This window comes from Hevea brasiliensis, chromosome 6, assembly GCF_030052815.1.
Source record: "Hevea brasiliensis isolate MT/VB/25A 57/8 chromosome 6, ASM3005281v1, whole genome shotgun sequence".
Taxonomy (NCBI): Eukaryota; Viridiplantae; Streptophyta; class Magnoliopsida; order Malpighiales; family Euphorbiaceae; genus Hevea; species Hevea brasiliensis.
In genome coordinates this window covers 67,589,916-67,602,931 of record NC_079498.1, presented here as the reverse complement: position 1 = coordinate 67,602,931, position 13,016 = coordinate 67,589,916, and positions in this window count along the sequence as shown.

The following is a 13,016-nucleotide window of genomic DNA, read 5'->3' as shown; positions in this document are numbered from 1 at the left end:
GAACGGCTGAAAAATGCGCGCAAACGCCCTCCCCTGCGTTTGCTTTCCATAGACACCAAGAACACCGAAATCCATCGAGCGGTTTGTCCAATTTTTGCCCAGGAAGTTTTAGCCCATTTTGACTTTCGGGCTGGATTTCTCACAAACCGTGAACCCCACGAGAAAACCGAGAGTACCAGAGCGCTCCACTCGTCGAGAGCTTCGCGGGGATATAAATTTCAAAATTTTTTGACACCGTTTTTCGGTGGGTCCCACGGAACTTCGCAGTGTTTTCCGAGCATTAAATGAGCTTAGAAAATTCTGAAAAATTTATGTACTAACCCCCGTGTTGTGGGCTTCATGTAGGTATCCTCAATTCGCGGAAATTCGATGTGTTCTGGAATTTTCGCCGCATGCACTACATGGAAAAGTCTCCGAAATTGGACCGAGGTTTTGGCTACCCCCCATTGTTAGACGTCCCGAACACGTCCCCGGAGTTGGAATCGGCAAAGGTAAACCCGAACCTTGCTTTTTCGTAATTTTCTAGTGCTTTAATAGGATTAAAAATTCATAAAATATTCATGGTAGCTCAGAAAATTATAATTCTTTTTGTAATAGCCTAGTAATATTGCTAAGGACCGCGGGGCAAAGTTTTAGAATTTTTAGAGCTTGTTTGGGTAGTTTTTGCAAAAATGATCAATTATAAGGACTAATTTGAAATTTTACATATTGTGATGGATGACTGATTTGATGGGCCCAGGGGGGGCTGTGTGATGTGATTGAATTGTGGATATATGAGTTGCGAATATAGAAGTGTGTTTTTAGCCCTTTGCAGGTTGGGTAGATCCTAGGTATAGGGGAGACTCTGCCGGATTTTCGGTACGACTTAGGACGTATTTGGTCTTTTCTTTATTGTATCGAGTCATTTTGTAATGTAATTGTCAGGTGAGCCGGGACAGCCTTCTTCCTCCGCCCAGCCACCATAGTGACCGTTGTCAAGTCTGTGAGTAAAATATTAATTTTAACTGTAATTTCACTATTATTATATGTTCAAGTATGCCCATGCATCACTTATATGCATATATTTATGTAGTTAAACTCTAGGCACGATTTATGTTGCATTGATAACTGTTAAAGTGCCATTGATGTTGTTGTGGTAATTTGGAGCAGTGTGCGTGCATTGGCGTGCGTGTGATGTGGTGTGGACTATGGATAGGACGGGTAGTCACGGCTTGAGTTCTTCGTTGGGACCCGATCCTTCGAGGGGTAGTCACGGCTTGAGTTCTTCGCTGGGACCCTCGATTTGGTTTATTAAGCGAAAGTCCGGCTTGAGTTCTTCGCTGGCACCAGGTTGGATTTAAGAGAGCTGTATAGGGGATCAGCTCCCATATATTATGATTGATACTACAGGGTGTGTGAGTGCTCCAAATTACCTTTCTGATGTTATGATGTGAAAATGTTATTGATGTTGCATTTCACTCTATAGGGTGCATTAGTTTTAGATAGTTATAGAGATTATGGTTAAAATTGATATTTTACTCTCTGAGTCGAACGCTCACTCCTGTTCAATATTTTTTCAGGCCACAGGAGGATATTTTTGAGATTAACCTGCCTTCTTCCTCGCAGGTCGATTATTAACGTTTGTATAAACTTGTTAAATCTTAGAATTTCCGCATGTGTTAGAAATGTTTATTTGATTTGGGTCTGTAAACTAAATTATTATTTTGGACCTGTAAACTTATATTTTATGCATGTTTGATGGATTGGATGAGGGAGCTGAGCTCCCATTTATTTTTATGTTGATGAGTATGTGGAGGGTGAGCTGAGCTCCCCAATTGAGTATTTACTGTGTTTACAGGTCGGGTGAGTCATAAACTCTCCGTTGGTAGGTCCATTTTATGGCCGGACTCTGTCCTGTTGATTTCTTGATATTGGGCCCAAATGGGCCTTAGAGTTGGATTAATGAATAGTTAGTCTTACTACGGGCCTCGGGGGCTTTAGGCTGGCCCAGGTCCTAGTGCCGGTCCGGCCCATAGGTTGGGTCGTGACAAATGTGGTATCAGAGCTAAGGCTCCAGATTCTTAGGGATTGATTGTCTAAAGTGTTGGAAAGAGTCTACTAGGAGTCACATGCGGAAAAATAGGGTCCACATTCGTCTTGCATTGTCATCTTTGCTTCTAGTTTCTGCTTCAAATAATTATGTATAAATATGAGTTCATAGAGCTGTGTAACATGTTGTTTTGAATTTTGTGGGCTAATGCTACTGAATTTCAGGAAAATGCGTAGAAGCAGAAGAGCTGCCACTGCACCAGAACCGGATGTGCCTGACGAGGTGTCGGCACAGGATGAGGCGCCTGCCTCGAGGAGGCAGGGTAGGAGGCCTAGAGCTGCTCAAGTAGAAGAGCAGCTGCCCACAGTTCAGGAACAGTCTTTCATGGCACAGGGTCCCATGGATCCCATGGCAGCTACTCTAGCTGGGTTGCAGAGAACCATCGATATGATGGCGCAGTATATGGTCCACCCTCCATAACAGCAGCAGTCCACCGCACCAAGAGGGGAACCTTACAAACAGATCATAAATTTTAAGAAGTTGGTGCCTGGTACTTATGATGTGTCAGACGATGCGTATCGATTTTTGGATTCCTACAGACAGGCAGGAACAGAATTGCAGTTGATTGATAGAAGACTTATAGAGTGTATGCAGCATGTCATGGGGCCTATGCCTAGACATCGGATGAATGACTATATATTACCTCGGATGGAGGGTTTGTTGTGGACTCAGTTTATGGAACTGTTCATCAATCGGTTTGTGCCAGAAAGCTTCAGAGATCAGAAGCAGTGGGCCTTTGAGGCCTTAAGACAGAATGGTAGGTCTGTAGATGAATATGCTACATAATTTCTGGAATTGAGTAGATATGCCCCTATAGCAGTAGCTACAGAAACTATGAAGGTGAAAAGATTTCTAAAGGGGCTTGACAGAAGGTATGCGAACCTGGCCATGATGTCTGATCAGTCTTTTGATGTGGTGGTTGATCGAGCCATACAGATTGAGATTAGCTATGCTGTGGATGACAGCGAAAGAGCAAAGAAAAACAGAGCAGAGGGTTCTACTGGTGTTCCCCAAATGGGTACTCCAGACAGTGGTGGCCAGAGTAATTACAGAGGAAAAAGTAGGAACAAGAAGAGTGGTTTTAGACACAAACCTCGAGGGTTCAGACCTGGATACGGATCCAGCAGTGATCACGATCAGGTACAGCAGCCTGGTCCAGTTCAGATCTTCCTTAGCACCTTGTGCACAGTGTGGAAGAGGACATTCAGGACCTTGTTTGATGGATTCAGGAGTATGCTTCAGGTGTGGCCAACTAGGTCACTTTGCTAGAGAATGCCCCGTGTTCAGTGAGCCACAGATGGGGTCACAGGGTTCTTTTGCAAATGTTCCTCGTCAGATGTATCCGGGTGCTTCCAAAGATGGCAGCAAGTGAGTTCTGGGCACAACAGGCCGAGGACAAGGGGGATGTGGATTTGGAGGCGATCGCCAGTAGAAGTCGATCGTGGTTCTGCCACTCAGGGTAGGGGTCAAGCTCGGGTTTTCACCCTGACCCACCAGGATGCTCAAGCTTCAAATGCAGTTGTGGCAGGTATTCTTCTAGTCTGTTCCTATGAGGCTCGTGTTTTGATAGATCCGGGTGCTACGCACTCATTTGTCTCCCCTGTGTTTGCCATAAGGTTGGGTAGAAACCCTACAACCCTAGAATGCCCTTTGTCGGTAGCTACCCCACTTAGTGACAACATAGATGTAGATATGGTTTTTCCGGGTAGCCCAGTAGTGGTGGATAGAAAGATCCTCCCAGCAGACTTGGTTCCTCTACCAGTGATTGATTTTGATGTAATTTTGGGAATGGACTGGTTGGCAACTCATTATGCCACCTTAGACTGCAGGAACAAAAAGGTGTATTTTCACATACCTGGTGTGGAAGAGTTTAGCTTTGATGGTGAGAGGAGCGTGGCTCCATATAATTTGGTGTCAGCGATTAGCGCTAGAAAAATGTTGAGGCGTGGATGCCAAGGGTATTTGGCATTGGTGAGAGATACATCTGTACAAGGTGTCAACATCGAAAATGTTCCTGTTGTCAGGGAATTTATGGATGTCTTCCCTGAAGAGCTTCCAGGGTTGCCACCAGAAAGGGAAATAGAGTTCTGCATTGATGTTGTTCCGGGTACAAATCCCATATCAATGCCACCTTACAGGATGGCCCCAGCAGAATTGAAAGAGTTAAAGGAGCAACTACAGGAGCTGTTGGACAAAGGTTTCATACGTCCGAGCACTTCACCCTGGGGCGCTCCTGTGCTATTTGTAAGAAAGAAAGATGGGTCATTGAGGTTGTGTATTGACTACAGACAGCTGAACAAGGTGACTGTGAAGAACATGTATCCACTTCCTCAGATCGATGATCTGTTTGATCAGCTCCAAGGGGCTAGATTCTTTTCCAAGATAGACCTGTGATCAGGCTACTATCAGTTGAGAATCAGGTCCAAAACGGCATTCAGGACAAGGTATGGTCATTATGAGTTCTTGGTGATGTCTTTTGGACTCACTAATGCACCAGCAGCCTTCATGGACTTGATGAACAGGGTGTTTAAGCCATTTTTGGACCGTTTTATCATCGTATTCATAGATGACATTTTGGTATACTCTCAAACCGAGGAAGAACACGTGTGGCACTTGAGGATGGTGTTGCAGACTTTGAGGGAGCACCAGCTATATGCCAAATTTTCGAAATGTGAATTTTAGCTAGAAAGCATCTCATTCTTGGGACACGTGGTTTCAAGAGAAGGTGTTCAAGTGGATCCCAAGAAAATTGAAGCTGTAACTGATTGGCTTAGACCTACAACAGTCACTGAGGTGCGAAGTTTTTTGGGTCTAGTTGGCTACTATAGGCGTTTTGTACAGAATTTTTCCAGGATAGCAGCTCCTCTAACTAAGTTAACCCGGAAGAATGTTCCATTCATTTGGACAGATGATTGTGAGAAGAGCTTCCAGAAGCTTAAGGAGTGTCTAACCACCGCCCCTGTGTTGACACTACCTATGAGTGGTGAAGGATACACTGGTGTCTTTGTGACGCCCAGAGTTGGCCTAGGGTGTGTTTTGATGCAGAATAGAAAAGTAGTGGCTTATGCTTCAAGACAGCTGAAGAGGCATGAGCAGAACTACCCCACCCATGATTTGGAAATGGCGGCTGTAATCTTTGCACTAAAAATCTAGAGACACTACCTGTATGGTGAAGTGTGCGAGATATACACCGACCACAAGAGTTTGAAGTACATCTTCCAACAGAGGGACTTAAACTTGAGACAGAGGAGATGGATGGAGCTTCTGAAAGACTATGATTGCACCATCCAGTACCACCCTGGAAAAGCCAATGTAGTAGCAGATGCTTTGAGCAGAAAATCTTCTGGCGGTTTGGCGCACATTTCAGCAGAGAAGAGACCATTGATTCAGGAATTACATGAGTTGATGGATCAAGGTTTAATCCTAGATCTTTCAGATGATGGGGTATTGCTGGCTCATTTTTCAGTGAGGCCAGACTTAAGAGACAGAGTTAGAGTTTCCCAGCACAGAGACCAATAATTGATGAAGATCATAGAAAGAGTACAGCAAGGTGAAGGTGGTGAGTTTGGATTTGCCAATGATGGTGCCTTAGTGCAAGGTTATAGGATATGTGTGCTCGATGTGGACAACCTCAGGAATGAAATCATGCGAGAAGCACACTACACACTGTACAGTGTCCACCCAGGTTCCACCAAGATGTACCATGATGTGAAAGATAGCTATTGGTGGAATGGCATGAAGAGAGACATAGCAGATTTTGTGTCTAAGTGCTTGACTTGTCAGAAGGTGAAGTTTGAACACCAGAGATCGTCAGGGAAGCTACAAGAGCTCCCTATCCCAGAATGGAAGTGGGAAATGATCACTATGGATTTTGTGACTGGGTTGCCTCGTACCACGTGAGGATATGATTCGATATGGGTAATTGTAGACCGCTTAACCAAATCAGCTCACTTCTTGCCTGTGAAGACTACATATTCTGTGGCACAGTACGCCCGACTCTACATTCGAGAAATAGTCAGATTGCATGGAGTTTCGGCTTCCATAATATCTGACAGAGGGCCCCAGTTCACTTCTCGATTTTGGAGAAAGTTGCAGGAGGCACTTGGCACACAGTTGAACTTTAGTACAGCTTTCCACCCTCAAACAGACGGACAGTCCGAAAGGACAATCCAAACACTGGAAGACATGCTTCGCATGAGTGTTTTGGATTTTGGAGGTCAATGGGATGAGTAGCTAGCTTTGGTGGAATTTGCCTACAACAACAGTTACCATTCCAGCATAGGGATGGCACCCTATGAGGCATTATATGGAAGGAAGTGTAGGTCTCCTCTGTGTTGGACAGAAATGGGAGAAGCGAAGGTGCATAATGTAGACCTAGTGCAGTACACATCAGAGATGGTTCCCTTAATCAGGGAACTATTGAAAACAGCTTTCAGTAGGCAGAAGAGTTATGCAGACCCCAGACGGAGGGATGTGGAGTTTGCAGTAGGCGACTATGTATTTTTGAAGGTTTCTCCAATAAAGGGAGTCATGAGATTTGGAAAGAAGGACAAGTTGGCACCTCGGTATATCGGACCTTTTGAGGTTACGGATAGAGTTGGAGCAGTTGCCTACTGGTTAGAGCTACCACCCAACCTTTCTCACGTTCATCCCGTATTTCACATCTCCATGCTCAGGAAATACATTCCAGATCCTTCTCATGTACTACAACCAGATGTAATAGAGCTAAAAGAGAACTTGACATTTGAGGAGCAACCTGTAGCCATAGTGGACTACCAAGTGAGACAGCTAAGATCCAAACAGATCCCTATGGTTAAGGTATTGTGGAGGAGCCAGTCAGTGGAAGAGTGCACCTGGGAGTCAGAACGGGACATGCGTAGCAAGTACCCTTATCTGTTCAATGTATAATCATGTGCTTTATTCTACCTTGTGTAAAATTCGAGGATGAATTTTCTGTAAGGGGGGAAGAATGTAACACCCCAAAATTTTAAATTTTATTATTTTATGAGCATTTTTGGTATTTTAATTTTATTTAAATTTTAGGAATTTTTTAAAATTTTTCTGATTTTTAAAATCGGGTTCGATTTTTCGAAATGATTTTTAAAAATTAATTTAAAGACCACGTGGCAAAACTAAAAATATATTTGGAATCTACGTATTTTTCTGAGTTTTCTGAAATTTTTTCGGAATTTTTGGACCTCGTTTTCGGTCCCGAGGCAGAGTAAAAATTCAAAATTTTGTATCCTGAATCGAATCAATCGACCGAACCGGACCGAATCGGACCGGCCTCTTTTTTTCTTCTTCCCTTTTCTTCCGCGCGTCCGACCTCCTCCTTTTTTTCTTTCTTTTCTCCTCCGCCTCGCCACGCCGCCACCTCCCTCGCCACCCCTACCACCGCCATCGACCACCAGCCATCCCAGCCCACCGGCCGCAGCCTCGAACGGCCGGAAAACGCGCGCAAACGCCCTCCCCTGCGCGCGCAACTCTTCGACTTCCCCGGCCAAAATTCGATCGATCCGGCCACCAATTGGACCGGGTCTTGTGTCTAAAATCATCTACTCGGCGAGAGCTTTCCATAGACACCAAGAACACCGAAATCCATCAAGCGGTTTGTCCAATTTTCGCCCGGAAAGTTTTAGCCCATTTTGACTTTCGGGCTAGATTTCTCACAAACCGTGAACCCCACGAGAAAACCGAGAGTTCCAGAGCGCTCCACTCATCGAGAGCTTCGCGGGGATATAAATTTTAAAATTTTTCGACACCGTTTTTCGGTGGGTCCCGCGGAAGTTCGCAGTGTTTTTCCGAGCAGTAATTGAGCTTAGAAAATTCTAAAAAATTTATTTACTAACCCCCGTGTTGTGGGCTTCTTGTAGGTATCCTCAATTCGCGGAAATTCGACAGTTGACCGGGTCTGTGAATTTTCGGCCAGACATACCCGTTATCGGAAAAGTCTCCGAATTGGACCGAGGTTTTGGCTACCCCCCATTGTCAGATGTCCCGAGCGCGTCCCCGGAGTCGGAATCGGCAAAGGTAAACCCGAACCTTGCTTTTTCGTAATTTTTTAGTGCTTAAATAGGATTAAAAATTCATAAAATATTCGTGGTAACTCAGAAAATTATGATTCTTTTTGCAATAGCCTAGTAATATTGCTAAGGACCGCGGGGCAAAGTTTTAGAATTTTTAGAGCTTGTTTGGGTAGTTTTTGCAAAAATGATCAATTATAAGGAGTAAATTGAAATTTTACATATTGTGATGGATGACTGATTTGATGGGCCCAGGAGGGGCTGTGTGATGTGATTGAATTGTGGATATATGAGTTGCAAATATAGAAGTGTGTTTTTAGCCCTTTTGCAGGTTGGGTAGGTCCTAGGTATAGGGGAGACTCTGCCGGATTTTCGGCATGACTTAGGACGTATTTGGTCTTTTCTTAATTGTATCGAGTCATTTATATTAAAAATTGTAATGTAATTGTCAGGTGAGCCGGGACAGCCTTCTTCCTCCGCCCAGCCGCCACAGTGACCGTTGTCAAGTCTGTGAGTAAAATATTAATTTTAACTGTAATTTCACTATTATTATATGTTCAAGTATGCCCATGCATCACTTATATGCATATATTTATGTAGTTAAACTCTAGGCATGATTTATGTTGCATTGATAACTGTTAAAGTGCCTTGATGTTGTTGTGGTAATTTGGAGCAGTATGCGTGCGTTGGCGTGTGTGTGATGTGGTGTGGACTATGGATAGGACGGGTAGTCACGGCTTGAGTTCTTCGCTGGGACCCGATCCTTCGAGGGGTAGTTACGGCTTGAGTTCTTCGCTGGGACCCTCGATTTGGTTTATTAAGCGAAAGTCCGGCTTGAGTTCTTCGCTGGCACCAGGTTGGATTTAAGAGAGCTGTATAGGGGATCAGCTCCCATATATTATGATTGGTACTACAGGGTGTGTGAGTGCTCCAAATTACCTTTCTGATGTTATGATGTGAAATGTTGTTGATGTTGCATTTCACTCTACAGGGTGCATTAGTTTTAGATAGTTATAGAGATTATGGTTAAAATTGATATTTTACTCTCTGAGTCGAACGCTCACTCCTGTTCAATATTTCTTCAGGCCACAGGAGGATATTTTTGAGATTAACCTGCTTTCTTCCACGTAGGTCGATTATTAACGTTTGTATAAACTTGTTAAATCTTAGAATTTCCGCATGTGTTAGAAATGTTTATTTGATTTGGGTCTGTAAACTAAATTATTATTTTGGACCTGTAAACTTATATTCTATGCATGTTTGATGGATTGGATGAGGGAGCTGAGCTCCCATTTATTTTTATGTTGATGAGTATGTGGAGGGTGAGCTGAGCTCCCCAATTGAGTATTTACTATGTTTACAGGTCGGATGAGTCATAAACTCCCCGTTGGTAGGTTCATTTTATGGCCGGACTCTGTCCGGTTGATTTCTTGATATTGGGCCCAAATGGGCCTTAGAGTTGGATTAATGAATAGTTAGGCTTACTACGGGCCTCGGGGGCTTTAGGCTGGCCCAGATACTAGTGTCGGTCCGGCCCATAGGTTGGGTCGTGACAATAAAACTCTAGAAAAGTACATGTAAAATAATTATTAAAATATTGATTTAAAATTTCATTTAATAATAAATTTAATGCTAAAAAATTTTAAAATGAACTAAAACAGTACCATGTACTATAATTACTACTTACCTGAAATCTTCAAGATAATAGTTATATTCAATAAAAGAGATAATTTCAACTGACAGAATGAATATTTAAATCTCCTACATACCCAAAATATAGTAAAAATTGATTAATTAAATTAATATGATAGACCCATTGAATATAAAATTTTATTTTAAAGCCAAAGTTAATAATAATAATAATAATAATAATAATAATAATAATAATAATAATAATAATGAAATCAACAAAAATACGTTTTTAGGAAACTGTAAAAGTAAAGTAAGAAAAAAAATTTATAATAATAATAACTTTAACAACCCAAAGAAACAAGAAAAATAAATAAATAAATAATTAAAAAAAAACAAGGAAATCGATAGGATTCGATGCTGTAGGTAGAGGGAAACAATAATAATAATAATAATAATAATAATAATAATTCAAGTCAAGACAAGTCTTTCTCAGCAAAAGTTACATGCATTGGTGGAGGAGAAAACGTTTATATATATATATATATATATATATATAATAATAATAAATAAAAGATGATAAAAATATCTGTTCAAAATATTCGATAGAAAAAAGAAAGTGATAAACAAGTTTTGAGAACAAAATTTAGTAGAAAGAGATGATTAGGGTAAAAATATTTCAAGAGTTCTATTAGGTATAGAATGGGATAAAAGTTATGATTGAACTGAGTTGTTCAAATTGCAAATATATATTTAATTTCAAAAATAATATATATATACAAATAAATAAACAGGCCATCCAATAAAATATTCTTTATTTTATTTTAATATTTTTTTCTAAATAAATATTTTAAATTATTGTTAGATAATTAAAATAAATAAATAATTATATAGATAAATAGTGGGTTTCCACATACTTCCCCCTTAAAAATAAATAAATAATTATATTGATTGGATTATGCATTAAATTTATATAAATAAAAGATTTCATATTAAATTCAAATCGTTTTATAAGTTATGGATCATTACAAATAAAAATATGAATTTTTAAATTTTGAATTAAATTTCATTCATTTAATTTTTTAATCAAATTTGAATTAATTAATTTAAATCCAAATGTTTTATTTTTGGATCAAGTTATTGAGTTAATTCCTAACTTTGTAATTATGAGCGACTTTGAATGAGTTGTATTCGTATGCATGAAGGCCATGGCAGGGGGTTATATTCACAAATCAAAGTCTATGAGTTGCTATCTGAATCCAAGCTTCAAAGAAGATTTCAATTTTATTTACCGTTGAATATAATATTTGAAAGTATCACTTTCAAGAGGGTATACGAAAATACGAAATCGCAGTCCAACTTCTATCAATATAAGCATAGCTGTGAAAACAAAGACAAGAATTTTAATGACTTCTGCACTTTATTCTATTTTTCTTTGTTCATTTTTCTGAGGTAAAAGGCAATTACGTACTTGACAATTATTCATACATTTTTGTAAATGGACCCCAAACATTCATTTAATTTTTTTCAATCAATTCATTTTGTCTCTTCTTAATCCATTGAAGACTTACTATATATTCCTCATACATTTTTCTAAATGGTCCCAAGCATTTGAGAACTAGATAGAGTAAAAATTAAGTTGGAAAATCACAAGATCACATAGGACGTAAATTTGAATTTCATAAAATTTTATTAGAGTAAGTGTTTGTTTGGTATTATTATTTAAAGATGAAAAAAAACTTTTAGAAAAAATATCATTATTTCAAATTTTTTTTAAAGAAAAAGATTAGAAAAATTATTGTGTTATTATTGATGCTCCTATTTCTAAAACTTATTAAATTTAATTTTAAATTAATTTTTAATACTTTCTAATTAATATATTTTAAAAAAAAATTTCTTAAAAACAAATCCAACAGCAATATCAAGTAAACTCAACTCTCCACATAATTTCCCAAAAAATTTGAAGGGAAATGTTTTATTGTAGGAGGTCTGAATTTGATAGTGCCAATTCAACCTTATTATAATTAGTGGTAGTATTATTTTGGAACATCAATGTAAATACATTAAAAGAGAATCTGTGTTACTAGTAATTACATCATGATTAGACATAATGAACCAAAATACTAGTCTATACATGGGCCCTGCCAAAATACAAAAGACTGGTGAGGTGACTCTGGACAGTGGCAGATCTGGTCGGAGCTCTGTGTGGCGGCTGCTGATTTTCAGTACCTACACGATGGAAAACCAACGCGCTAAACATAACGCTTAGTGGTGTATAATTTATAATAACAATAATTAAACTATTTAAATAATAATTCTATATATGGCAAATTTTATAATTTCTAGGTATTTTATATTTTCATTTCACTTTAGAAACAATTTAAATTGTCGAGATCTTTTAGTTTACTTATTGTATATTCAGTCTTAATTAATTATTACCAGTGCCCAAGAAACCTATAGCAAATTATCAAAGGTGGATACACGAGAGTATATTAGTTAGACAGCCATATGTCTATCCAGTATACATCTATCAGGCACGAGGCCAACTATGGGCTTTGGGGTTGAATAAAGTGGTGGTGCAATGTGATAGTGCAGCTGCGGTTCAATTTGTTACCTCATCTTCCGGGACGTTACAGAGTGCACAGCCCTGATTCAGGCTATTAAGAGTTATATTGACAAAGACTAGGTTGTTAAAGTGAATTTCATCTTTAGAGAGGCTAATTATGCTGCTAATTGCTTGGCTCACATGGCCAGGAGTTGGGCATTTGGAACCAGTCATATTTTTTAGCCTCCTGTAGATCTGGTCCCTAGTTGATTCATGATTTCATTACCTATCTCAGCATGGTGTAGTGTAGCCTATTTGTAGTTGCATCTTGTTTCAACTGACAAAAAAAATGTGAAGAGAGAGTGAGAAGCATGTGGGGGACTTCACAATGGAGTGTGGACAAGCGCTAGTGATCAATTTCTTTTGAGTCTACTTTCTTTTTCAATATCTTTCCAACTTATATATTCCAATTAAACATGCAAATAATTTTTCCAAATAAATCTGCTTCTATCAATGATTTATTTATATCTTTATTTGTTTTCCTATACAGGTATGCATCGTCAAAACTTATAAGAGACATCAGTTACAGAGGTATATAAGAGAATGCCATGTGTTACTTTCTTTAAAAAACTACGTATCACTCTCCATAAATAATTTTCTTTTATATTGATTATTTTTTATTTCTCTTGTAATTATTATTACTACCTTAATATTTATGATTTAAATTATT